The sequence below is a fragment of the Mauremys reevesii genome, linkage group 2 (assembly GCF_016161935.1).
Source record: "Mauremys reevesii isolate NIE-2019 linkage group 2, ASM1616193v1, whole genome shotgun sequence".
Lineage (NCBI taxonomy): Eukaryota > Metazoa > Chordata > Testudines > Geoemydidae > Mauremys > Mauremys reevesii.
In genome coordinates this window covers 222488428-222516393 of record NC_052624.1, presented here as the reverse complement: position 1 = coordinate 222516393, position 27966 = coordinate 222488428, and the positions used below count along the sequence as shown (strand labels likewise).

The 27966-nt window shown below is 42.2% G+C and overlaps 1 long non-coding RNA gene across 1 annotated transcript; it reads right to left on the bottom strand.

The window, feature by feature from the left end:
• Positions 1–27361, bottom strand: LOC120398873. The gene is made up of 3 exons (XR_005594761.1): positions 27250–27361; positions 25998–26128; positions 1–99 (listed from the first exon to the last, which is right to left on the bottom strand). It is a non-coding gene; the product is annotated as an uncharacterized LOC120398873 (long non-coding RNA).
• Between the last annotated feature and the right edge of the window lie 605 nt (positions 27362–27966).

Below are 27966 nucleotides of genomic sequence, written 5' to 3'. Positions count from 1 at the left end.
TCTCCTCACTGGTATTCCTTGTGTTATAGACATTTCATCCATTTCCATCAATACAGAACATCAAGGCTGGTAGCTGCATTTTCTCCCTCAGATATCATCCTGTGTAAGCAAGAAAATATCAGCTACCAGGGCCGGCTCCAGACTCCGTCCCGCGGGAGGGCGGCAAGCAGCTGCGGTGGACCTCACGCAGGCATGCCTGCGGAGGGTCCGCTGGTCCCGCGGCTCCAGTGGAGCATCCGCAGGCACGTCTGCAGGAGGTCCACCGGAGCCGCGGGACCGGCGACTGCCAGAGCGCCCCCCGCGGCGTGCCGCCCTGCTTGGGGTGGCGCAAATCCTAGAGCCACCTCTGTCAGCTACACAAGTTATTTCAATATTTTCCATGTTTCCAGCCCATTAGAAGTGAACAAAATTTAGTCATACCCATATCAGTATAGATGGCATTGGATTTAATAAAAAAACATGACTCAGGCCCCCCAAAACTATTAGATTGATTTTAATATGAGATTTTAAAAAATAATAATGTTTGGATTCTTTTTATTTGTCTTCTGGTTTTTGAGCCTTTACGCTATACTCAAGTATTGTTTAAGCTTTTCTCTGCAGCCATCGGGGCTACTTTTCTTTCTAAATGAAAGCTGAGATTCTCATGTAATTATTTGATTTCAGGAGCTGGTGCTTTAAGGAAAACACCAAATATAGTGAGACTCCCAATTAAATCATGAGGGCTGGCAACAATATTTGTTCTGATTAGTGAGGGGCTCAAACCAAAACTACAGATGCAAACTTTGCACAAGGCCTGATCTGTATCTGAATGTTACAGCTGTGCCCTTACTCTACAAAGGGCTAAACCAAACCCTAGATTTACACATCCCTCAACTTGAGAGAAGTGTGGAACCTGATCTGGGTCCAAATGTTGAATCCTGGGTTCATTTTTAAATCAGTTCTAAATAGGTTCTTATACATATATTTTTTCAAATAGTGTACATTAAATTATGACTGAACGACAGCGATGTTTTGGTTGGTGTATTTTCTACTGATAGAGAATGAATGCATTGCAGAGGGATTTGGGGACGCCGTCTCTGAAAATACATTTATCACACTCATAACTTTTCCAGTGATAGCCAGTAGTTAATGGATTGAAACCCTGACCACACCCCTAACCAATCCAAACATGCCCCACTAGGAATAACAGGGCAGGACATTATGGAGCATAAGCAGCTCCATTATGGTTGCCTTCTGCAAGGATGTTCTGTGGGGTGAGGGAGAAGGAGGTCCCTGTGTTCCCTCTTCCTCCTCCTCACAATAACACTCAGAGATAGCCATAATATTTTCCACATCACATTTTGTGTCTGGACAGTCAAACATGGGGAATACATATGCTCCAATCTGACTCCAAAGCAGCTCTGAAAACTAACATAAGGGAAGTTTCTCGGTTCAGGAGTGATTCAAGCAGGTAATAGTGTAAGCAAGTTAACAAGAATAATGCAAATAGAAAAAGTACATTTTGTTATGGAAAGTGCCTCTTGCTGGGGAACTAGCCACCCTTAGATACTTATAATGGAACAAAATGTTAGGTTGTTCCATTTTATGAGTAACCTGGTGGGAAGAAAACAGTCTTACTTTGATAAAATAAGCGTTGTTTTTTTTAGTTATTTCTTTATCCACCTATTTTGTAATAAACATAGAACACATGAAACGTCAAGTGTGTTTTTGCTGGTAATATAGAATGTTTCTGTCACAGTCCCTCTAAGGTAAGAACTCCTTTGCTCTGCATCACTGTCCTGACTCTATGGTAGAAATTGGAACTGTTCATAAGAGAGCTTTTAGTATAAACAGTTATCCTTCTAGGCACCATAAAACTTTATATGAAATAATCAATTCCCTCTGAGTATTCCCACAACATTCCAGCCATATGGTAATCTTGTCATTTGGAGTGTTTTTTAACTTCAAAGTATTTTGTACTATTTTGCTGCATAAGAAGATTTGCTGACTTTAAGTAAGCCATATTTTTAATATTAAATCTTACGCATTTTATATAGTATATGCCACTGATTAGCTGATTAATGAAGACTGATGGGAACTGTCTCCACCTGAGTTAAAGTATATAATTTTTAAAAAGCTACTAAATCTGTAAATGCTTGAAATACAGTATACACAGCAAAGAGGAAGTTTCATTTAATTTGTAGGTCTAAGTTTAGTGTTAAAAGTTTTTCTTGATAATAAATCCATCTCATTTGACCTAAGTGATCCAAAAATTATATATTTTACTACATTGATGGTTAATATAATATAGCTTTTATGTAACTTCCAATATAATGTGAGCTTTTATTTTCTTTAAAAAAAACAACCAAACAAAAACCACAATCTTTAGAGCTCTGCTCACTGGGTTTCCTGTAAGGAATACAGTTAATCAGAAATAAAGCCCTCTGCCTACAGGATGGCATGAACAATGATTGACACATTTATGCTTAATTCCAAGAAGAGATTCTATAAGGTGCAGAGCACCAACATTTTGATCTGAGAAGCAATGAGTAAGGATCACAGTGTGGACGTAAACTTTTTTCTCCCAGATAACGTCTGAGATCTCTTGGCCTACTGAGAATCTATCCCTCTGCTTCCTCTTTGGTATCTTTCCTCTTTCCTAAAGATCCCCCATCAGACTGACCTTTCCTCTGACAGAGAAGAGAGTAGATAAAGCTCCTTCCAGATTCTGTCAGTGCTTCTTCATGACATCACCACTTTCAGAGGGTACTGGTAAAATGTAACATGAAGGACTTCTCTCTTATCCTATGAGCTAAATATGCTGACTTCCATAGGGCTTCCTGCATTTGCTGGTTTCAATTCTCTTCAATGAATTTAGACCCTACTACCTTTTCCATGGTACATGCGAAGTACTACAAAGCAGTACCTCCTTTTGCTACTAGAAAGCCCGCCCAATCCTAATGGTTTATTTTTGAAAAGCCTTGGGATTTGCTACTCCCCCTTGTACCTCTCCAGCAGCACAAAGGGGCCATACTGCCAGCTTAACCAGACAGCCTATCACTGTGTTACCTAAATGATACACAGGAATGAAAGAATGAATAAGTGTTTCAGCTGCCATTTCTCTGAGCAGTGATTAGGAAAAGCAATTTTCAGAGTAGTAACTGTGTTAGTCTGTATCAGCAAAAAGAACGAGGAGTACTTGTGGCACTTTAGAGACTAACAAATTTATTTGGGCATAAGCTTTCATGGGCTAAAACTCACTTCATTGGATTCATGCAGTGGAAAATACAGTAGGAAGCTATACACACACACACACACACACAGAACATGAAAAAAATGGGTGTTGCCATATCAACTCTAATGAGACTAATCAATTAAGGTGGGCTATTAACAGGAGGAAAAAAAACTTTTGTAGTGATAATCAGGATGGCCCATTTCCAATAGTTGACAAGAAGGTGTGAGTAATAGTAGGGGAAAAATTAGCATACTGTTACTCACACCTTCTTGTCCACTGTTGGAAATGGGCCATCCTGATTAGGGTTGGGTCAGGCCAGGGGCTCAGAGGCAACCCTTCTTAGGCCCCTGGTGAAGATGAGGAAGCAGTTTGGGGGGTGGTAAGCGGTGGAGGTAGAGGTGCTGATGTCCAATAGTCGCAGGATTTTGTGCCAGAAGTGCAAGGTGAATTGGGGGCTTCGATCTGAGACAATGTGACCTGGGAGCATATGAAGACAAACAACATGTCTTATCAAGAGTTGGCTGGTAACCTCAGTGGAAGGTAGGTGGCTGGAGGGGAAGAAGTGAGCAATTTTTGTCAGACAGTCCATGACTGTCAAGATGACAGTGTGACCGTTAGAGTCGGGGAGTTCCATGATGAAGTCTAGTGAGATCACTGTCCAGGGCTCTGCGATTGTTTCTAGGGATACCAAAGGGCTTGGTTTGAGGTGTCTTGGAATGGGCACAAAGCTTGCAGAAATCTACATAGGCTTGAATTTCAGCCCTTGTGCAGGGCCGGGAAAAAAAACAAAAGGAAGTGGCTGTGTGGGAAGTCTTTTGATGATCAAAATGTCCTGTCAGTTGGGTGTCATGACGAAGATGTAGTACCTTGACATGAGGGCTCCTCATGGATGGACGTACATGCACCCATTGAAATATGTTACTCCATTGAGTTTGGAGCAGTGCATCCATGTCCCTGAGTGCTCAGGAAGTGGCTCCTGGGTGACAGGATCCTCTTTTGAGGTGTACTGAATAAGGGAGATCAGACCTTGATGAACTGCCGCACTGAGGAAATTACTGGGTTTGAGGAGGAATGGTGGCTTGGCGGTTGGTTTCTTGCCCTCCTAAGAGCACTCTCCTTTTCACGATAAGATGTCAGCTTTCCCATTTTGGGACCAGGTCAGTAGATGATGTGAACTTGACCAAGAGAAAAACAGGGCTCACCGTAGCTGCCTTTGGTTTAATACTTGGCTTTGCAGAGATGCTTAAGGTTCTTATGGTCTTATGAAGACCTGTACAGGGTGCCAAGTCCCCTCAAGATGGTAGTGCCCCTCCTCAAACAAACACACTTTTAATTGTGAGTAGCTCCTTATCTAGGATTTCATAGTTTCCTTCCACTAGGGCAAAACTTGCAGGAGTAAAATGCCCAGGGGTGCAAGACTTTGCTGGGTCTGAGCTTCTGTGAGAGTTCCATCCCCAGGGTCATGTTGGATGTGTCAGCCTCCTCTATGAATGTGCAAAATGGCTCATGATCAGGATGGCAGCCATCGTGAAGGCAGATTTGAGCTGGGTGAAGGCATGCTGGGCTTCAGGTGACCATATGAACCTGATGGTCTTAAGTAGGAGCAAAGTCAGTGGAGTGATTTTTCCTGAGAAGTTGGTGATAACCCACCAGTAAAAATTGGCAAAGGCCAGGAAGCCAGGAAGCATTGTAATTCACAGGGATTCCATGGATCTGCCCAGTCACGGATTGCTACTATCATTTGGGGGATCTATCTGATATGACAACAGTGTTGTTCTTGGTTCTCTGAAAATACTAGGATATCGTCGAGATAAATGATGTCATGTTGATCCAATACATCGCTGACCACATCATTCACAAAGTATTGGAAAGTTACCGGGGCACTGATGAGGCCGAATGACATTATTAGGTATTCAAAGCACCCTTACTGAGTACAAAAGGAAGTTTGGTACCCATTCCCTGGCTCTTATATGCGCTAAGTTGTAAGCTCTCTCCCTGAAGGTCTAGCTTTGTGAAGTTCTTGGCCATTTGCACTTCTGGAACTAGTAATTCTGGAATAAGAGGCCGAAGATGCCAGCTGCAGATTGTGACTTGATTTAGGGCTCAACAGTCCATGCAAAGGAACAGTGATCTGCTGGAAGTAGATTAAAAGATGAAGCCCTCCTCAAGATTTTCTTGGATATAGTGCTTCCAGTTCTGGTTCGGACATGGTATATAATCAGCCAAACAGGACATTCACCCAGGGCAAGTCTATGTGAGAATCCCAGTGTGGGGGCAGGATGTCTGCATTTTTTCCTCAAAAACTTCAGTATACTCCTGGTATTTCTCCGAGAGATGGAGTTCTGGGCTCAAGGTGCTGTCTTTCTGGCCAGCCCCTACTGCCCTGGGTGTCCCCTCAGGTGGTAATGTCCCTTCCTGAGGAACAGAGATTGTCTCACATGGGGGTTGCAGACAGACTTTTTGTCAATAATTGGAAGAAAAGTGGACACACTTCCTCCTTCAGTAGATTTGTGGGTCATACTGCACCCACCACAGCATACCAAGTAATAGTGGGATGTGTAGAGCGGGCATCACATTAAAGTGTAATAACTCATGGTGGTCTTCCACTCTGGCCTTGAAGAGAACATTTTCCTGAATTACTGAACTGAGTGATGGGGTGGCTCACTGATTGTTTCTACCAAGTCTTGTGAAGGTTTAGGCTGAAGAGGAATTTTTAGGGTCTAGGCCATGTTTGCATTTATAAAATTGTTGGCAGTCAGGAGTCGATCATGGCTGCCTGAGGGGATATCAACCTTGATGCCCCTAGGACATGTAATTGCGGTGATATCTGAAAGTGTGGGGAGGCCCTGAAGGGTTTTGGTTGAGTACTTTTCAAAGGTGGGGAAACTAGCTTAGGGCTTGGTGACCTGTTGATGCCCAGCAGTACCCACTACTGGCCCTGGGCTGTTTCTCGATTTTGGTCTGGATGTACAGGAGGCAAGTGAGTGTCCTGACATTCCATAGTAGATGACATCCTTTTCTTCTGGGGTCAGATGTTTGTGATCCCGGTTCACCTGCACTGATTCAGAGTTTGGTTCCACAGGCCTAGTCACAGTGGGTGGGCATGGCGATGTTGGGCCTCCTTTTCTCTCCTCCTCCTCCTCCCCCCACAGGTAGGTGTCAATACAAAGGATGAAGTCAATAAAAGTGAGTTGGGCAAGGTTCTCTACACTAAGGGCAGGTCTACACTAAGAGCGGGGGTTGAACTAGGGTACGCAAGTTCAGCTACGTGAATAGCGTAGCTGAATTCGAAGTACCCTAGTTCGAACTACTCACCCGTCCAGATGCCGCAGAATCGAAGTCCGTGGCTCCAAGGTCGACTCCGCCACCGCCTTTTGCAGTGGTGGAGTACCGGAGTCGACCCCGGCGCTTCCGGAGTTCGAACTATCGCGTCCAGATTAGACGCGATAGTTCGAACTCCGAGAAGTCGAACTCACCGCGTCGACCTGGCTGGTAAGTGTAGACTAGCCCTAAGTAGCTCATCTTTTACCTCTTTGCTGAGATCCCATCGGAACTGCTGCAGTTGAGCCGCCTCGTTCCACTTGACATCAGCCAGCATCTGTTGGAAATGGGCAGCATATGATGTGGCTGATCCTTGACTTTGTTTAAGCTTCCAGAGGATAATTTCTGCTGAGTGAACCTGGTGTGGGTCAAAGAGGGGTGAGAATTCTTGCAGGAAGTCACCACGATTCAAGAGTTCCAGACTGTTTTGTTCTAACAGAGGGAAGGCTGTAGTTCCAGACTGTTTTGTTCTTCTGTAAGCAGGCTAAGCACCAGCCCTCTCCTTTGCATGATTCATGGGGTAAGTTTGAGGACATAGCAGGAAGAGCAGGTGATAGTGGTTTAGGAAAACTCTGTTTGTGGTGGTCCCAATCAAATTGCTCCTGGAGAAGCACTGTGGGGCCCTCATCAGAAGGGATGTGCTGTGCCCAAACTCATAAGGCAGCTGCCTCTCTTTGTGACTGTGCAAGTTGCTCTCAGAGGGTTTGTACTTCAGATATGAGTTGCATGGAATGCCTCTGTAGCTAAGCCAGTTCTTTGTGCAGGGCCAGCACTTCAGCCATTTGGAGCTGGACCTGCCCCTTCCATCATCTGTCAAGGGGAAGTTTGCGGGTGATCTGAACAGTCTGTCAGGGCTTGATCATGGGTAGCTGGTGGGCTCAGGGGTGAGCTGATCAGAATCTTGGCCAGAATCAAAGTCTTTTATTTCCACTCATGGTCTCATTATGGGAGCACCTCAGGAGAGAGACCTGCAGGGGTGAAAGTAACTTAAAGGACATACCGGTACTCTGGAGTCCTTAAGAGGGGGTGGGGCCAACCAGAAGAGGCTTGGCCTTTAAATACCCAGTGCTTTAAATCAGGGTTTAAAGGGCCCGGGGCTGCTGGGGCTGTGGTAGCAGCAGCTGGGAGCTCCGGGAACTTTAAATCACCATCGGAGTGGACTCCAGCCTCTGGTGGAGCTTTAAAGGGCCTGGGGCTCTGCTACAGTAGTGGCAGCCGGGAACCCCTGGCCTTTTAAATCACTGCCAGAGCCCCGCCACCGCTACCCCAGGGCTCCAGCAGCAGGGCTCAGGTGGCAATTTAAAGGGCCCCAGAGAGTAGCAGCAGTGGGAGCCCTGAGCCCTTTAAATAGCCACCCAAACCGCACTGCCAGAGCCCCAGGGTAGCACTGGCAGCTGGGGGCTTGGGCGGTGATTTAAAGGGCCTGGGGCTCTGGCTGCCGCTACCACCCTGGGCCCTTTATATTGTCCCCAGAGCTCTGGGGTAGCAGCGGCGATGTTCCAATGGCAAGTTAAAGGCTCCAGGGCTGTAGCGGTGGCCGAGCCCCTGGCCCTTTAAATCACCGCCAGAGCCCCACCATGCGACCCCAGGGCTCCAGCAGGCTCTGGGGATGATTTAAAGGGTCCGGTGTGGTAGTGGCTGCTGAAGCCCCGGATCCTTTAAATAGCTGCTGGAGCCCCGCTGCCGCTACCCCAGGGCTCCAGGGATGATTTAAAGGGCCCAGGGCGGTAGCTGCTGCAGCCCCAGATCCTTTAAATCACTGCCCAAGCCCCACCACCGCTTCCCCAGGGCTCCGGCAGCAATTTAAGGGCCCAGAGCACCAGCCGCTGCTGGGAGCCCCAGGCCCTTTAAATTGCTGCCAGGGGAAGCTGATCCGCCCCGGTACAGTGTACCGTCTTACTTTCACGTCTGGAGACCTGTAACCTCACTGGGTTCCACCAGTTTAAGCTTGCCTTTTCTTCCTTCATCTCTGACCTGTTAATTGACACAGCTGATCATTCACTTCCCATCAAGATCCTCACTTCCTTCAGCTTCTGAGACTGTCCTTTCCAGGTTTTGTCCAAGCTTGCTTACTGCTTCTTCAGCATTCCCTTGGTGTACCCTCTTCTTCCTCCCTCTTCCTTTCAGAGGGCTGTTTTTGGCCCTCTCCTTTTATCCTTCTATTTTCACAACAGCTGACCTCACTGGGTACGTCTACTCTGCAGTTAAAAACCTGCGGCTGGCCCATGGAAGCTGACTCGGGCTCAGGCTAAGGGGCTATTTAATTGCAGAGTAGATGTTCAGGCTTGGGCTTGAGTTTTGGCTCTAAGACTGTTTGAGGTGGGAGGGAGGAGAGCTCGGGTTGAATCCCGAGCCTGAATATCTACACTGCAGTTTAAGACTCTGCACCGCTCTGCGCCTGGCTGCTTCTCAGCTTCAGGAGTGGCTCCACGGTTTTTGCCACACTAGGCGGCAGCGCTCCTCCTGAGCATTCAGCGGCGGGTGTCCTTCCACTCCACGTCTTCGGGGCACTTCGGTGGCGGGTCCCGGAGTGAGTGAAGGACCCGCCGCCAAATTTCCGCCAAAGATGCAGAGTGGAAGGACCCCCTCCACTGCCGAATTTCTGCCGAGGGCGGCAAAATGCCGACCCTGCAAATCCTGCCGCCCTAGGCAACTGCCTAGGGTCGCCTAGTGGAAACGCTGGCCCTGCTCAGCTTTAATCTCCCACCTCTCCCCTCACACGCTCTCCCCACCTTGTCTCTCAGTTTGTCTTCAAATGTACACAAGCACTCTCACTCCCTTTCTTTAAATCCCATCTCAATACCCTCTTCTTTTGCCTTGTTTTATGCTACTGTCTTCTATGCTCTATCAAACTATTCCTCCTCTCTTGCCTCAATTCAGTTTCTGCTTAAAACTATCTACATTTGTATTGTGTGCTTTGGATACAATACAACTCATTGTTTTTATTTGCTTTAAATCACATCTCTTTCCTTTGTGTCTGTCTAACTGAGGTTGCAAATTCTTTTTAATCTCTATAATGAACCATGAAAAGTTATGATGCTACATACATGCTTCAGCCTAGATACTACAGTGATTGATGCCTGATAATAAACATCGAGCTATTTAGCTAAGAATAATAATTAGCAAAATGGACAGAGCCATGTCTCTGAGTTTTGTTATGTTTAGAATCTGCATAAGTGAGCCAGGAAAGGGAGGCTATTAATCAAACATAATTTTAATTATTCAGCTGTGTGTGCTACAGAACTAACAAACTATATTATTATTCCCCTTCTCTACTGCTTTAATATGATGCCTCTAAAACTACATACATGATATTATCTATGCTGCGGTGTCCACAGCAAAACCAATGCACCATCATGGAGCTTTTAACTCCCCCTGTTGCAGCAAATTTAGTCAACTTTAAGGCCCTGATCCAGTAAAGCGTTTAAGCACGTTTATCCACAAGCACAAGTAGTCCCACGATTAACATGACTGCTTGTGTTAAAGTAAAGCATATAATTAATTGGTTTGCTGGATCGGGGCCTTAAACAAGTTTATTAGTTTATTAAATTTGTTTTGCTTTCAGGACACAAAAGAAATCATTTAAAGAAATTTACATTTTGCAAGATGCCAAATATAATAGAGCTTGTTTCCCCACCCACCACCACAACTAAGACATTAGTCTACTGGCTTTTATGGAGGTTCTGCACAATACAAAAATTTCTTACCGGTAGAGTCTCCTTATATTCACACCTAAATATTTCAACATATCTGGAAAAAACATACTCTGCCTAGTTCATTTAGAATAGACTAAAACATTCGTGTAACATCACATTTTTAAGTTGATAATTTGTTTACTTACAGTAAGAAATGCATACTTCCACAGCAATAAAGATAAGTGCATAAATAAATATAAAAGCATACAATATAAATAAAGTACTTGTATCATAAAAATGAGCTAAGTTCTTTTCAAGGTACGTAACATAAGTTATTATAGCATTAATAATAGTGCAAATAATGTAAAATCTAATTACCAGTGTCCCTTTGCACAGATGATTCAAAAAGACCGAATGCAGAGAATCAAGGAGAGAAACAAGAAATTATATATATATCATAAAAATGAAAATATCCATAAAATATCTAACTGCAGAGGAGCAGCAGCTGGAAAATTATGAGAATAAAATTACCTATATTTAATGCAGTTTAGATTTACAAAAGAGAAAAACTTTTCCTTAAACGTAAAAGAGCAAAACATAATTTCTATAACACCTTCCATCTAAGGATCTCAGACATTAATGAATTAAGCCTCACAACTTCATTATGACAAAGTATCACCTTCCCAGTTTCACAGATGGGGAAACCAAGGCTCAGGGATGTTCAGTGACTTGCTCATAGTTACACAAAAAGTTCATGGCAGAGCCATGATAGAACACAACTAGCCTGACTCATAATCTTGGATGTTAGCCACACAATCATCCTCTCCAAGAATTTCCACTTTTGGGGTATCTGCATCTATCCAGTTTCACTCTTCCAGGCATTTTCTGCTACTTATTATATATGTAGGTATATATAGGTTTTCCATACACCAGTTTGTTCATCTTTGAATTTCTCGGGATTGCAATTTATTTACGCTTTCTAAAGCATCAGCTGTAGCTTTCAAGCCTAGGTTTACATTCCAGGGATCATTTCTATTGATCAGTATTAAAGAGAACAGATAAAGAGGCATTGTGTGTATGAATTCTCAGTCAAACCAGTTTTGACTATGACCCAATAATTTCTCAGAGGCTGTTCTGTGTTACAGAAAAGGAAAAGAAACTTGTGCCAAACAGGACATTGCACCATTAAGTTTAAGCTTAGAACTTCTCAGGGAGCCCATAACTGGATTTAAATATTGCTCAACAAATAATCCTGAAATAATGAAATTTCTCATTAGGACAGCTATATTAGAATCTAATATTTGAACATCAAAGGGTCAGTCCTTCAAGGTGCAGGCTCTGATTCCAGGGGTGGGGAGTTATATGGGCTGTGGTGCCCGTGCTCCAGCAAATTCAGGGCACAGGGGGCCGGCTCCACCAATGTTTGGGGCCGGGACTCTCCCCTGGACCCACCTGCTGCACTGCACACCTCCCCTGGATAGTCCCCTGGCCCTGCCTGCTGCCCCTGTGCACCTCCCCTGGAGCATCCCTGCCAGTGCCCTGGACAGCGGGCAGATGCCGTACCACTCCACGCTGCGATCCCTTGCCAGCTGCTGCCAGCTACAAAAGGGAGCAGTGCCAGTGCTGGTGCCGCCTGAGGAGGGGAGGAGGCGCACACATGATGGCAGTCCTCCCCTCCCCCAGCACCCACCACAGGGGAGACAAGGGGGCTTCCTGGACCTAAGAGGTGCCCAGCCCCTAGGAGCACATGCAGTGATGGTGCCAGGTGAGTGTGCTGCCAGGTGGGAAAGGGGGGGTCCCTCCCTGGGGCTCACTGCTGCTGGCAGGGAGAGGCCTGGGGCGGGGGACTGTGGAGTCCTCCTCTTTGGCCTCAGCCCCAGGGCAGCCTGCCTGTACCAAACTTCTCATCCCCAGCTCTGCCCCACTCCAGAGCCTGCTCCTCCAGCCAGAGCCCTCACCTCCCTGCACCCCAACCCTCTGTCCCAGCCCTGAGTCCCCTCCTGCACCATGAACCCCTCATCCCTGGCCCCACCCAGCAGCCCTCACCCCTGCACCTCAACCCTCTGCCCTAGCCCTGAGCCCCTAGTACACCCTAAACTCCCTCATCCCCAGCCTGAGCCCTCATCCCCCCACACCCCAACCCTGCCCCAGCCCTGAGCCCCCTCCTGCACCCTGAACCCCCTCATCCCTGGCCCCACCCAGCAGCCCTCAACCCTGCACCTCAACCCTCTGCCCTAGCCCTGAGCTCCCTCCCACACTCCAAACCCCTCATCCCCACACCAGAGCCCTCATCCCCCCACATTGTGAAATATAGGGAAACTGTTAAACACTTACTCTTTTTTGGTGGGGGGGGACACTTGGATTCCTTCTGGGCACCACCAAAAATTATACAAACTGGCCGCCCCTGTCTGGGTCAACAAAACACTTGTTTACATGCTTAACTTTAAGTCCCCTTTCCCTGAAGGGTGCTCAGTACTTTTGAAAGTCAGACCACTTACACAGAAACCCAAATATGGATTTAGGAACCTAACTTTAGGTTCTTATTTTTGAATATCTTGAGCTGTACCTTTCTCTGGGTCTGTTGTGATAATTTTCTGTCCAAATCACTTAGGGAGGCATGAGTATGTGTTTCTTTATCTGAATTTTATTTTACTTTTAGGCCTTTCTATGATGCTCATCACTGTATCTTGAAACATCTTTGGGTATCTTAAATTCCTAAAGATAAGAGATGTGGGGCGGTTACTGTTATAGACAGAAAATGATATTCTGTGAGGCCATACTACTTGTGGTTCTCTGTCAGATTCTAGCTTTAAAAATCTGCTGCCCTAATTTTCTGCAAACTTGATTCAGCAAGGTACTTAAGCATGTGCTTTACTTTACATGTATGAAGTATCAGAGGGGTAGCCGTGTTAGTCTGGATCTGTAAAAGAAGAAAAAGAATCCTGTGGCACCTTATAGACTAACTGACGTTTGTTAGTCTATAAGGTGCCACGGGATTCTTTGCTGCTTTTACATGTATGAGTGTCATCAACTGACTTCATATGCTTATATATCTTGATTAATAAAGGCCTTAATTACTCCCTTCTTCCTCAGCATCTTCTTTCAGATCCATAATCCAGGGGCTGATGAGGCAAATTCTCTTCTCTAGGTCTTCCCTCTTTTCCTAGACTTCTGCTACAGCTTTCTAACTCAGTCACATTATCTTCCAAAATCTTCACTATTTCTGTCTACATCTGACAGCCCTGGACACACAATGCATTCATACCTGACCTCCCTTTTGCCATTTCTGCTTCTGTTCCCACTATAGAGGAATTCCTAATAGTTTGGAGGGATTTAATTTCTTCAAGCAAAGAAGCCTATATTAGTCTTGTTACCGTGGTAACCAACTCCTCACTCACTCTTCACTCCAGTCTTTTCAGCCAGCCCTGCAGGACCAAGAACACTGCTCTCATTTAAAAAAAAAAATCACCCTCTATCTTTGGATAGCATAACTTTAATTTTGACTCCCTGCTTTTGTTCAGGTTTTCTGAGGTAGCTCTTGACAGCAGGGAGTGGGCTAGGAAGCCATTACCTGAGACAGTCATATGTAGTAATTAAATAGGCCTGATTCTAATCTAATTTAAATTGGATGCAAGTCTGGAGTAATCCCCCAAAATCGATGGACCTTATTCTGATTCACTACTGTGTTCCAGTTTTATGTCATTTTAACTGTACTAAAAATACACTAAACTGGAGTAAATATGGTGCAACATACCCAGTGGAGTTACAATGGTCTAATATTGCATTAAATGAGGATAGTCAGTCTTGCTATCTTTTAATATGTATTCTGTTGAACTGGACACTTAAAATAATAGAAGATAATCATAGTCTTAAATCAACTTTTCTTGGAATTGATGCAGATTATTATCTTAATTGAGGACAAATGACCACAATTTGAAAGTCTAAAAAATGGATTAGCTGACTGGAAAGATGTTTAAGCTTAATGCTAAAATCAGTTCTGTTTAAACATGTGACTCTTCGAGGACAAATTCCAAGTAATCATACAATCTTGTATGAGATTCTATACACCATTCCCACTTGTTTCTTTTTGGTCCCTAAAGAAAACTAATATAAGAAGCAATTTAGAGGTTATAAGATTAGTGTGGGCACTTGTATCAAGAAGTCTGAAGACTGCACATTTTAATTATTAAAGAACCTTCTAGGTTAATTTTTAAGCTTATATATGGGGAATGAGCTTTAGTTAACACCACTGTATCGCAAAATTTAAAATAATGTATCTTGTTGGCTTTAATATTGGCCTAATATCGGAAGAACAGAACTAGACATGAATTTAAATATTAAAGTTCTTCTGATGACTCTTAAACCTGTATCTCAGCAGGGCAGAAATTGATCTAAAATGTTTCTCTCATAATGATGATGTACATTAACATCCAACTCAAAACGTAATCTCTCAAAATGAAAGTTTACTATGTTTCAATGCATTATCATCTCTTCTGATACCCATTACAATAAACATTTTAAATGAGAGATAGTCTTTTTGGTATTTATGTTAATATAATATGTAATTCCATAGGAAATTTGTTGTAATTTAGTGTGAATTAATGGACTTTATCTTTTTCCTATTTAAGAATTTACAGAGGGTAGCCTCAGTGGGCACATTTGAGCAAAAGTTCTGTGGTTTTAGATCACACAAAGATACATAAAGCAGCAACAAGGACCAGAAAATTAGATTACATAACAGAACATGCAACATTTTCTAGTTTAATCTCTATTTAATTTTTATTACTGGGACAAGACCAAAATTTGTTACATTTGCAAAACCTCACTGAAGCCAGTTGGGTTGTGTATGTGAAACTGAAGTTACAGTCAGGACCACTGGTATAATCTAATCTCTGTTTAATCCTACCGGAAACTTTTAAATTATCTCGATTACAGAAGAAGCCCAAAATAAATAAAGCAAGCAGAAGAACTGAGCATTTTATTTTTCTAGTATATTTGTTGTGTTGTTGTAGCTGTGTTGGTCCCAGGATAATAGAGACAAGGTGGGTGAGGTAATATCTTTTACTGGACCACCTTCAGTTGGCAGAAGAGACAAGTTTTCAAGATACACAGGGCTCTTCTTCCAGATGTGAAGATATTACCTCATCCACTGTATTTTTCTAAAACAGGAGTACTTGTGGCACCTTAGAGACTAAGAAATTTATTTGAGCATAAGCTTTTGTGGGCTACAGCCCACTTCATCAGATGCACAAAATGGAACATACAGTAAAATATATATATATACATACACATACAGAGAACATGAAAAGGTGGAAGTAGCCATGCCAACTGTAAGAGGCTAATTAATTAAGATGAGGTATTATCAGCAGGAGAAAAAAAATTGTAGTGATAATCAATATGGCCCATTTTAGACAGTTGACAAGAAAATGTGAGGATACTTAACATGGGGAAATAGACTCAACATTCCACACAAAGATGGACTACAAGCTATCAGGAACAGTATCCCCGATAATATCATGGCAAACCTGGTGGCTGAACTTTGTGACTTTGTCCTCACTCACAACTATTTCACATTTGGGGACAATATATACCTTCAAGTCAGCGGCACTGCTATGGGTACCCACAGGGCCCTACAGTATGCCAACATTTTTATGGCTGACTTAGAACAATGCTTCCTTAGCTCTCGACCCCTAATGCCCCTACTCTACTTGCACTACATTGATGACATCTTCATCATCTGGACCCATGGAAAAGAAGCCCTTGAGGAATTCCACCATTATTTCAACAATTTCCATCCCACCATCAACCTCACAATCCACACAAGTGGTTCATTTCCTGGACACTACTGTGCTAATAAGTGATAGTCACATAAACATCACCCTATTCCGGAAACCTACTGACTGCTATACTTACCTGTATGCCTCCAGCTTTCATCCAGGACACACCACATGATCCATTGTCTACAGCCAAGCTCTAAGATACAACCACATTTGCTCCAATCCATCAGACAGAGACGAACACCTACAAGATCTCCATCAAGCATTCTTAAAACTACAATACCCATTTGCTGAAGTGAAAAAACAGATTGACAGAGCCAGAAGAATATCCAGAAGTCACCTACTACAGGACAGGCCCAACAAAGAAATAACAGAACACCACTAGCCATCACCTTCAGCCCCCAACTAAAACCTCTCCAGCACATCAAGGATCTACAACCTATCCTGAAAGATGATCCCTCACTCTCACAGATCTTGGGAGACAGACCTGTCCTCGCTTACAGACAGCCCCCCAACCTGAAGCAAATACTCACCAGCAACCACACGCCACACAACAAAAACACTAACACAAGAACCTATCCTTGCAACAAAGCCTGATGTCAACTCTGTCCACATATTTATTCAAATGACACCGTCATAGGACTTAATCACATTAGCCACTCCATCAGGGGCTCATTCACCTGCATATCTACCAATGTGATATATGCCATCATGTGCCAGCAATACCCCTCTGCCATGTACATTGGCCAAACTCAGTCTCTATACAAAAGAATAAATTGACCCAAATCTGACATCAGGAATCATAACATTCAAAAACCAGTAGGAGAACACTTCGTCCTCTCTGGTCACTCAGAAACAGACTTAAAGGTGGCAATTTTGCAACAGCAAAGCTTCAAAAACAGACTCCAAAGAGAAACTGTTGAGCTTGAATTGATATGCAAACTAGATACCATTAACTTGGGTTTGAACAGAGATGGGGAATGGCTGGGTCATTACACATATTGAATCTATTTCCCCATGTTAAGTATCCTCACACCTTCTTGTCAACTGACTAAAATGGGCCATCTTGATTATCACTACAAACATTTTTTTTCTCCTCTTAATTAATTAGCCTCTTACTGTTGGTATGGCTACTTCCACCTTTTCATGTTCTCTGTATGTGTGTATATATATATATATATATTTTACTATATATTCCATTCTATGCATCTGATGAAGTGGGCTGTAGCCCATGAAAGCTTATGCTCAAATAAATTTGTTAGTCTCTAAGGTGCCACAAGTACTCCTGTTCTTTTTGCGAATATAGACTAACACGGCTGCTACTCTGAAACCTGTATTTTTCAGTATGTTCTTCCAGAGGAGTTAGGGGTTAAACATGGTCTATTAAATTTTGCAACATCTCACCTCCATTTAAGGCACGTTTCCAGAATCAGCATTCCCTCATATACTGTAATAATAATACTATAATGCAATAAGAGCAACGAATAAGAAATATTTACTTATAAGATAGCTCATGCTCCATCTAGTAAAAATCAGGCTGAGATTCTCCCCTCTAGTAAGAAATCAATGATTATGAATTATTGTTATTCGTTTTATATAAAAAGTGTGACCTTGGCCTGTGCATTACAGCTTCACTGATGATTTTCCCAAGCCTCATCATTATTTTAACTTGCATCTGCCCCTTAAATGTGCAGCAGGAGAAGAATACAAGGAATGCCACCCCAAGCGGCAAAAAAAACCCCAACAACCCGATTGAGCTGCCACCGAAGTGGAAGACAGGGAGTGAAGGGCCCACCACTGAATTGCTGCCAAAGACTGAAGCGGGCCAATCAAGCTGCCGCCAAAGTGCTGCCGCCAACCTGGACGTGCCACCCCAACAACGGACGGAGTGCCGCCCCTTTCTATTGGCTGCCACAGGCACCTGCTTCCTTCGCTGGTGCCTGGAGCTGGCCCTGCATCTAGTCCAGTCCCCTGCACTCAAGGCAGGACTAAGTATTATCTAGATCATCCCTGAGAGGTGTCCAGCCTGCTCTTAAAATCCCCAATGATGGAGATCCCACAACCTCCCTAGGCAATTTATTCTAGTGCTTAACCACTCTGACAGTTAGGAAGTTTTTCCTAACATCCAACCTAAACCGCCCTTGTTGCAATTTAAGCCCATTGCTCCTTGTCCTGTCCTCAGAGGTTAAGAAGAACAATTTTTCTCCCTGCTCCTTGTAACAACTGTTTATGTACTTGAAAACTGTTAACATGTCTCCTCTCAGTCTTCTCTTCTGCAGACTAAACAAACTCAATTTTTTCCAATCTTCTCTCATAGGTCATGTTTTCTAGACCTTTAATCATTTTTGTTGCTCTTCTCTGGACTTGCTCCAATTTGTCCACATCTTTCCAGAAATGGGGTGCCCAGAACTGGACACAATACTCCAGTTGAGGCCTAATCAGCGTGGAGTAGAGCAGAAGAATTACTTCTCTTGTCTTACTTACAATAATCCTGCTAATACATCTATAGAGGAGCAGACTCACCCCTACGGCGCCTCCTGCTGGTGACTTCCAGGAATTAGCTCATTCCAGCACCAGAGTGCCCTCTGCAGGCTGGTGATCTGCCTGTCCTCTGGCCCCCGTGTCCCTCCCTGGACCCCAGTGCCCCTTTAACTGGGTGCTGCCCCCTGGCAGTACTCTCACAGTTCTGGGTCTCCCCTTCCCAGGGGAACCCCCACCACTATCCCCACTTTGCCTCAGTCTTGGCTACTGCCCAGTCTCCATATAGCCCCCATTCACTAGGGCAGACTGCAGTATAAGCCACTCATCACAGGCAAAGGGGTTTGGACCTGCTGCCTCTGGCTACCCGTGGGCTGATCTCTGCAACCCCCAGTACCTATTAGCCCAATGCTAGGCCACAGCCTGGGGCTTTCCAGGCTGGAGCTCCCCAGCTCCTATACCTTTCCCCAGCCCTGCTCCACTCAGGTACCCTGTCTCCAGCTCCCTGCAGCCAGGCCCTTCTCCCTCTGAACACAGAGAGAGACTGCCTGGGCCTCTGGCTCACAGCCTTTTATAGGGGACAGCTGGGCCTGATTGGGGTGTGGCCCAGCTGCAGTCGCTTCCACAATCAGCCCAGCTTTTAGAGCTGCAGCCCTCTCCAGGGCTAATTTTACTTCTGCAGCCCTCCCAGGCAGGAGCAGGGGACCACCAGGCTACAGCATCCCAGAATGATGTTTGCTTTTTTTGTAACAGTGTTACACTGTTGACTCATATTTAGCTTGTGATCCACTATGACCCCCAGATTCCTTTCTGCAGTACTCCTTCCTAGGCAGTCATTTCCCATTTTGTATGTGTGCAACTGATTGTTCCTTCCTAAATGGAGTACTTTGCATTTGTCTTTATTGAATATCATCCTATTTACTTCAGACCATTTCTCCAGTTTGTCCAGATCATTTTGAATTTTAATCCTATCCTCCAAAGCACTTGAAACCCCTCTCAGCTTGGTATCATCCACAAACTTTATAAGTGTACTCTCTATGCCATTATCTAAATCATGATGAAGATACTGAACAGAACCAGACCCCGAACCGATCCCTGTGGGACCCCACTCGTTATGCATAATAAATAAAAATGATGTGTAAATGCTATTCCCAGATCAAGCAAATTAATGCTGTAAAACCCTCCAACCTTCTGGTTGACAAATGCTTTATTGATATGACAGACAAATGTATTATGCTTCGGCATTAATGATGGGACTTCCAGACCTCCTTTCAGTGAAGTGATAAATGGGTCCCTAAACATTCAGTCATGAGAAACCAGGAAATTTTCCATTAATCATCATCAATAATCATAATCAAAATCACTAATTTTCCATTCAATAATCATCTTATGTGACCTAGTGTTATCAGGAAGAGAATAGAATATAAGAAATATAAGTTTAAGACAGACATTAGAGAGCTGTTTTTTGACCTTGAAGTGGACAATGGGAATGAATCAAAAATCTTAATCAAATGTTACATAGGAAAAACTTATTGTTATAGAAACTAAATTAATTTGTACATACATTCAGCATTCAGTCCTTGTATTAATCTACCTCTTTTAGACAAATCTCCACAAGGCTACAGAAATCTAGAGAGAGATTCACAAGGCTAAATTCTGCCTAGACAGAGAGAAATATATTGAAGTTGAAGTCAATTGAAGTTGCAAATGTGCATGTGTAGATGGGATTTAACCCATTTATTTATCATGATACAAAATATGGGGCTGTCTGGTATTGGAGAATAATATTCTCTAGAAGAAGTGACCACTAATGGGTTCATTTTATTATAATTCAAAAGCTATTATAATTGGAGCCAATCTGGAATATTTTGATTAAATGTTTTTTCATTGGAATATGCCAGTTTATCTAAACTAAAACTGTTTTCAGGAAAGGGTCAGTTTCCATTAATTTCTCATTTTGAAATGTTGGAAAAGTTTCAACATTTTTGCATAATGGCTGCTGCATTTTCCTACGCAGTAGTGATAGACAAACCTCAAAAGGGCCACTGGTTTGGTTTGGCTATATGTTCAAATTTTTGCAAACTTAGCTGAAATTTGTCAAAACTGTACCAGGCAGGGAATCTCTAGAGACCAGGCATTTCCATGAGACTTCCAGCATTTCCTGCTTCCCGTGAATCTGCAAAGACTGTGAAAGTGATCTTTCTAATGCCATTTCTACACTTCTGAGACCCCTGTTCATTGAAACCAATACAAGATCAGGCATACAGAATGAAAAATGATAATAAAAACTTAACTTAATTTATGAATCTCAAAAATGAACACAAGTTCATTGGCTGGGTTAAATTTTGGGTCAATGTTTATTTTATCTGTACCACTGTTGCCCATCCCTCCAGCACAGTAAAACAGTACTACCAGTACCTATCCGTTTGCTTTGTATAGAGTTACCTTCAGTATGAAAATCAATTACAAGAACAGAATAACATAAAATAAAATAAAATAAATCCCATTTTGTCTCTGACTGAATTGGATTGTCGCATCTCATGGCATGAGCTTCTCCTTGTCTTACAGAAGTCAAATTGATATTCAGCTCAGGATGGCCCACCTGGGCTTTATATTCCACAAAATAAACAAAATAGTCTTTCATTGATTCAAGCAAAAATGTATAGTCAAAGTTAGGCTCTGACCAGACCAAGCTTCTTTGGTTAAGATGGGGGAGATCCTTCTTCCCCATCCCAACTTCACTCAGTACTGGCCCCTGGAAGAAGCAGCCAGCACTTTTTATTTTGCCTGCTATGCCCTGATTGGCTTTTGCCTGCTTCCAGCCCCTCTAGCTACCAGAGGACCAATACTGATTGGTTCCACCTACAGCTGTTCCTGGCTGGCCTTTCTAGGCAGCTCCCAGAGGCCTAAACTTTGTGTACATTTTCCCCAAAAGGCCTCCTTTTTCAGGTACATCCTGTCACATGGACTTTTTTGGAAGATACTTATTGTGGAAAGTGAGGAATATTACTTTGATAATAGGATTTCATGAATAATAATCCACCATAAATCCCATAAGCTCTTTTCCTTGGGAATGATTTAAAAGTAGATTTTGTCAAGTTTTGCAAGAAATGTTAGTGCTATTGGAAACTGTAGAATGTAACTAAAATGAAAGGTCTATATTAGATAAGACAAATCCATATATCAAATCATAGATTTTAAGGCCAGAATGGACCATTATTTTCCTCTAGTCCAGGGGTTCTCAAATTTCATTGCTCTGTGACCCACTTCTAACAACAAAAATTATGACACAACCCCAGGAGGGGGGACCGAAGCCTGAGCCTGTCCAAGCTCTGCCGCCCTGGGGGAGTCAAAGCCTGAGCCCCACTGCCCTGGGCAGGGGGGCCAAAGTCGAAGGGCTTCAAACCCAGGCAGGGGGCCTATAACTTGGGCCCTGGGCCCCAGCAAGTCTAAGCCAGCCCTGACAACCCCATTAAAACCCACTTTGAGGTCCCGACTCACAGTTTGAGAACCACTGCTCTAGTATGACCTCCTATATAACGCAGGCCAAAAAACCACACTCAACAAGTTCTTCATGAAGCTCATAACTTATTTTCAGATACATCAGATCTTTTAGAAAAATATCCAGTCTTGATTTAAAGACTTCAGGTGATGGAGAATTTACTATGTCTCTAGGTAAGTTGTTTCAATGGTTGTTACCCCCAGTGTTAAAAATATGCACCTTATGTCTAGTTTGAATTTGCCTAGCTGAAGCATCCAAACAATTACTGTATATACTCATTCAGAAGCCAAATATTTTTGGTAAAAAAGTGACGCATCAAAGAGCGGGGGTCGGCTTATAAATGGGTCTACACCAAAATTTGATTATTTTAAACTGTATGGAATCATTGAATCGAATATCTAATACATTGTCATTTTGTTTACCTGGACCATCTGCAGGCATGAAGCCCCTCAGCCACTGGGAGCTGAGGGGCTCCATGCCTGTGAATGTTCCAGGTAAACAAAACGTCCAGGCCTGCTAGCGGCTTACCCTAACGGGCCAGGAGCCAAAGTTTGCCAACCCCTGAAATATAGGGTCATCTTATGAAAGGTTCATGCAGTTTTTGCTATTTTTACCTAACCATATTGGGGGGTCAGCTTATAAACGAACAGGCTAATGAACGAGTATATATGGTATATCTTTTTCTGCAAAATTAAAAAGTCATCTACAATCAGCTATCTTTTTTCCATATTTGTACTTACAGACCATGATCAAGTTATCACTTACCCTTCTCTTGAATAAACTAAATAGATTGGATTGAGCTTCTTAAATCTCTCACTATAAAGACATGTTTTCCAGGATCTGAATAATTTCTTGTCACTCTTTTCTGAACCTTTTTCAATTTTTCAACATCCTTTTGAAAGTGTAGATACCAGAAATAGTCATATTATTCCAATATTGGTCTCACTAATGCCATATACAGAGGTAATGCCCACCCCTGCTCTTTTTTGATGTTCCTCCACTTAAAAATCCAATGAACAGTCATTCCTGAGAGTATGTTCTGCAATGCTTTGTCCAATGTTTTAACTGACTGAAGCAACTGGACTTTCCTTAGGAGATTATTTCACACTGTAAAAAAGTCTTACCATTAAGAAACATTTTACAATATTGATCCTACATTATCTTTTACTTATTATTCTAATTTAATCTTTTATTTTTTTTGTTTCTGTTTTGTCCCTCGTACTCTATTTTCCCCCCACCACTTAGCACACAGTTTTAATTTCTCCTGTTACTGCAATTAACCTCTCTTTAGATGCAAAAGCCTTTTTCATTACTCTTGCTATAAAAAGTGAGCTATTTGCCAGGCACGTTTCCCAAGCTCTCCCAACTCTATTAAAATATGAATTTCTGTATTGCAAAATCCCTGTGATGTATGCTCACAAGGCAAAATGAATTAATACTGGGTTTTTTTCAAGCAGAAAAAATAGTCAACACTGATAATTTTAATGAATATTTAAACAATGCCAATATTAACTGCTCTCTTTCAGAATTGAGCAGTCTATGCATTAGATGAATGTAGCCCTTTTCTTTGTCTGTAAGTCTTCCACACATGGACTTTATTTTTTAAAATGTGTTTGTTATTCAGAATTGTTCAATGGACATTTTATGCTAATACATTTCAGCCTTTGGGTTATCTCAGAACTATTCACTTTGACTTTTCATTTTTCCTTATCAGTTGCGTGTGATTTGTCACCTAAATCCCTGGCTGTTGTTTCTGTTCCATGACTAGATGACTGAATTTTTTATAAACAGAAGGAAAGAAATCAAAGAGATTTCAAGTTGACCTTATCCAAAGTCTATTGAAGTCAGTTGGGAATCTCTCCACTGAGTTCAATGGGCCCCGGATTAGGTAAACAAATACTTCTGCATGAACTGTCACAAGGAAACATATTTGCATATGTATTTACAGGACAAGCTCCAAGTTTGAGTTTCAGATTTGGGGTAAAAATTTCAAAAGAGTCTTAGTGGGTTAGGACCTTAAACTACATTTTCCAAAGTGACTAAGGCCCAGATTTGTAAGGGTATTCAAGTGTTGCTATGCTCAGTGTTACAACATTTAACTGATTCAGGAGCTTAAATCTCATTTTCAAAAGTCATTTAGGCACTTAGGAACCAAAATCACATCAACTGTGGACGGAATTTACTATTTAAAAATCTGGCCTTTAGGCATTTAGCCTAAATTCTATTGAATTTCAATGAGCTTCGCAGACGGGGTGTAGTGGGATTTTCAAAAAGCCCTAGGGGCTTAACAACCCATGTGGACATTTTCTAAACAAAAATTTTCATTTTCTGGTTCATAATGACTTTGTTTTGAAATGGCAGACTTTGGCTAAAAATAAATAAATAAATAAAGATTAAAATGCCAATAAAATATTTAGACCAATCTATTTTTTCCAGATTATTGGTTGGTGAAAATTTCAAGGTTTTGACTTTTTCTTTCAGGACTGGACAAAATGTCAAAATCTCAAAAACTTTTGCACAAGGGGAAAACCGTATCCCACCTAACTCTGCTGAAAACATCTAGTTTGGTTCTATTCAGGATTTATGTTTGGATTCTGCTTTTGGACCTTGTACCATGATCTCCTGGCACCCGTACAGGGGTCTGTATTAGCAAATCCTGATGAGGAATCTGGAGTTTGGGTGCTGCTGCGCTACTTCCTATTTTTCATTGAAAAAGTTCTCCCAGTCATAAAAATAATACAACGTATTCAATAATATCGTTTGCTAATGTGTTATGGTGTATGTCTGACATTCTTAATTAATTAGTCATGATTTCTTATTAGGTCACTACTCACTAAGTGGTGTCATGTGAATGAGAAAAAGAAATTGTGCTAGGCAAAGACATAGTGAGTTCATTAGAAAAGTATGTAATGGCTGTACTGCAATTAATGAAGTGTTAGAGTTAATCCATTGCCATCTGTCTTTATTTTACTAAGCCACACAACTGCAGACCATAGTTGCAAGAAAAATACCGACATGTTTCAATCAGAGATAGAAGAATACTGCTGAACAGAATTTGCGAACATTTGTGCAAGTTCCGAACATCTGTTCACTTTGACCATGTTCATACCCCCTTTTTATTCACTGTTCATGAACACACCCACACCAATGAGTTTTTGTTCAAAAATGTTTGAAGAGTGTTTGTTTTTCATACAAATACCTATATGCAAAGAGAGGTACACCTCTACCTCAATATAACGCAACCCGATATAACACAAATTCGGATATAACGCAGTAAAGCAGCGCTCTGGGGAGGCAGGGCTGCGCACTCTGGTGGATCAAAGCAAGTTCTATAGAATGCGGTTTCATCTATAACGCAGTAAGATTTTTTGGCTCCTGAGGACAGCGTTATATCGAGGTAGAGGTGTATTCATCTTCTTTTGTTTATAAAGCTTTAGTCTTCCAGCTGGGGATCAGTAAAAATGCCATGTAACTTTACTGACCAGTTACACACCATGAATAATGAACAGTGAACAGTTAAAAAGAGGGATTTTCAAAGGCACCTAACTGAGTTAGGTGCAGGAATCCAATTGACTCAGTTGTTTTTGATTGGAAGTCAGAAAAAGTGACTAACATTGTTCAGTACATTACTCAGAATAAATAATTGGATCACCTCTAGTTCTGAGTTTTGATCAGAGTGTATTTGTATTCTAGTGTCCAGTTTTGATCAGAGCTAAAGATGGAATATATTTTGACAATCATATAAGGGCTCAATTATGGCTGGTCCTATGTGGGTGTGCGAGATGGGGGAGAAGATATTGTGCTTTGCCCAGTATAATTTCCATTTTTCAGTTGCATGCTAACAGTGAGTAGTGAATTGTGACTCGTTATTTAATAATATCTATGTTAGACATAATAGCAAATAAATACCATAGAAAACTATAATATTGAATATGCTGTGTAATTTTTAGAAATGAGAGAAACTGTTTGTTGAAAAATATGAAGTAGCATAGCTTTCTCCCCCATCTGGCACACCCATACAGGACCAGCCACAAGTGTCTACACTGGCAAAATGCATTGATGACACCAACCTTTTCAAATGATCTGTGAAGCTCTCCGTATATGCCAGCAATGCTGCTTGGGGATGCATATGCTGTTGCCAGTATCTTGAGCATCTCTGAAGCCACAGGAGACATTCCAGCTGTTTCTGCTTCCTCTCTCCCTGAGGAATGAATTTCCTGTCTGTGTCAGCTGCCCATCTTGTATCTGATATAGCTGTAATCCAATAATATGTGCCTTTGCATGACTACTTATTCAAATAAATCATTCTTTTAAAATGAAAATGTTTCTTATTTTAGCCTTATCCTGGAGGTTTGACTACTTGATCCCATAATTTCTCAGGGTAGAAAACTCATTTGAATATCTTAACAGTTTGCTACTGTGTTGACACAATATGACATTAAAATGGAGAAGAGTGGAAGCAGCAGGTCAGAGAACACCTAAAGAAGAGCGTGGAAAAACATTGACCTTCATGAGTATTTATTCCAGTCAGTAAAACTGTCTAAATGTAACACTAACTATTTTATTACCAAATGTATTGTAATAAACAAAAATTCAATATTCTTGTTTTGCTACACCTATTGGTTTGAAGCATCTTGAAAGATGATGTTCTCTGTGTCCAGAAATATATAATGTAGTTTTTCAAGGTACACAGTGCAGTTTGCCAAATAGATTTTGACAGTGATGCTCCATCAATATTTTACCGAGAATGAAAAATGAACATCGTCTCCATTTTCTTTATATTCTCTGGAACCTAGCAACCTTTTGCTATGCTCCCAGGGAAAACTTAGTGCTTCTGAAATGATACAGGATTTCATGCAACCCTTCAAAAAGGCTTCAATCCCACATGTCCATTATTTTTAATTTACTGTTTTAAGGGGAGCTCTTCAGGGAGTCCATATCTCGTACGTTTTTTAGTTGTATACATAGCAAAGCAGCACCTTTGCTCTATAGGTATCCGTGCCTGCAGTGATTTGCATTTTGATTCAGAGTTCAACCTGTCAGTGAAAATGAAGGTTGCATTCAAAATAGCAAAAAGCTATATCTTCCCACGCACTACCTGGCTAAACATATAATAAAAAGCTAACATTTTAATCAGGGAGCTGAATGAATCCTCTGAATCCACTTGTACATGCTATAATTTACAAAATATTATCATAAAGGTGTATTTTGAGTTAATTTCATATTTCTTCATGGTACTGAACAGACCACTCTGGGGAATGAAGCCCTCTCTCTAATCGCAGAGGCCCAAATTCTCCCACCCTTACTCACATTGTGTAGTACCTTATTCCATGGTTCATCTCTTTGGCAGTAGTCGTCATAAGGTAGGCAGATCCTGGCTCTCTACAGTGTCTATAGCATGGTAATGGCAATACAGTCTTCCTTTCCCACCCGCACGTCTCCACCTTGGTTTGGAGGGAACACCACAAGGAATAAGTTAGTATTTCTATATCCATAGCAATTCAGTCCTTGGCTTTTCTGTTCATATCACCAACAAGTGTGCCAACCAGATGATGGATTTTTGTGATGTAAACTCTTCTCCATGAGGAAAGAATTGAATTGAAACCACTATCTCATTTCAGACAGATCACTAAATAGTCTTGGATGTTTGATCATTACTGGCCTTGATAAGATTTACATTAGCAATCATTAATTATATTCATTTTTTAATTTCAGTTTCAGTTTGCCCTTTTTCTGTTTCCTGTTAAAGTATTTTCTCAAATGGGGCATGTAGGGGCTCTTATGGCAGCAAAGGAAACAATCCAGATTTTATAAAGTTTAAGTGAGACCAACACTGCAATGGTGCATAAAGCATCTCAGATCATTCCCCATAGTCACTGCATGGTCACATGCTCAGAATTTCAGAATTCATAGAAGTTACTGACACACACAGAGGTGGGATTGCTGGGCCGGTGATCAGCATTAAGGTAGGGTGTAGAAGCTGTCAGGGGAAAGGAAGTAGTGGAGAACCCACATTGGGAGGTGCCAGATATTTAGCAA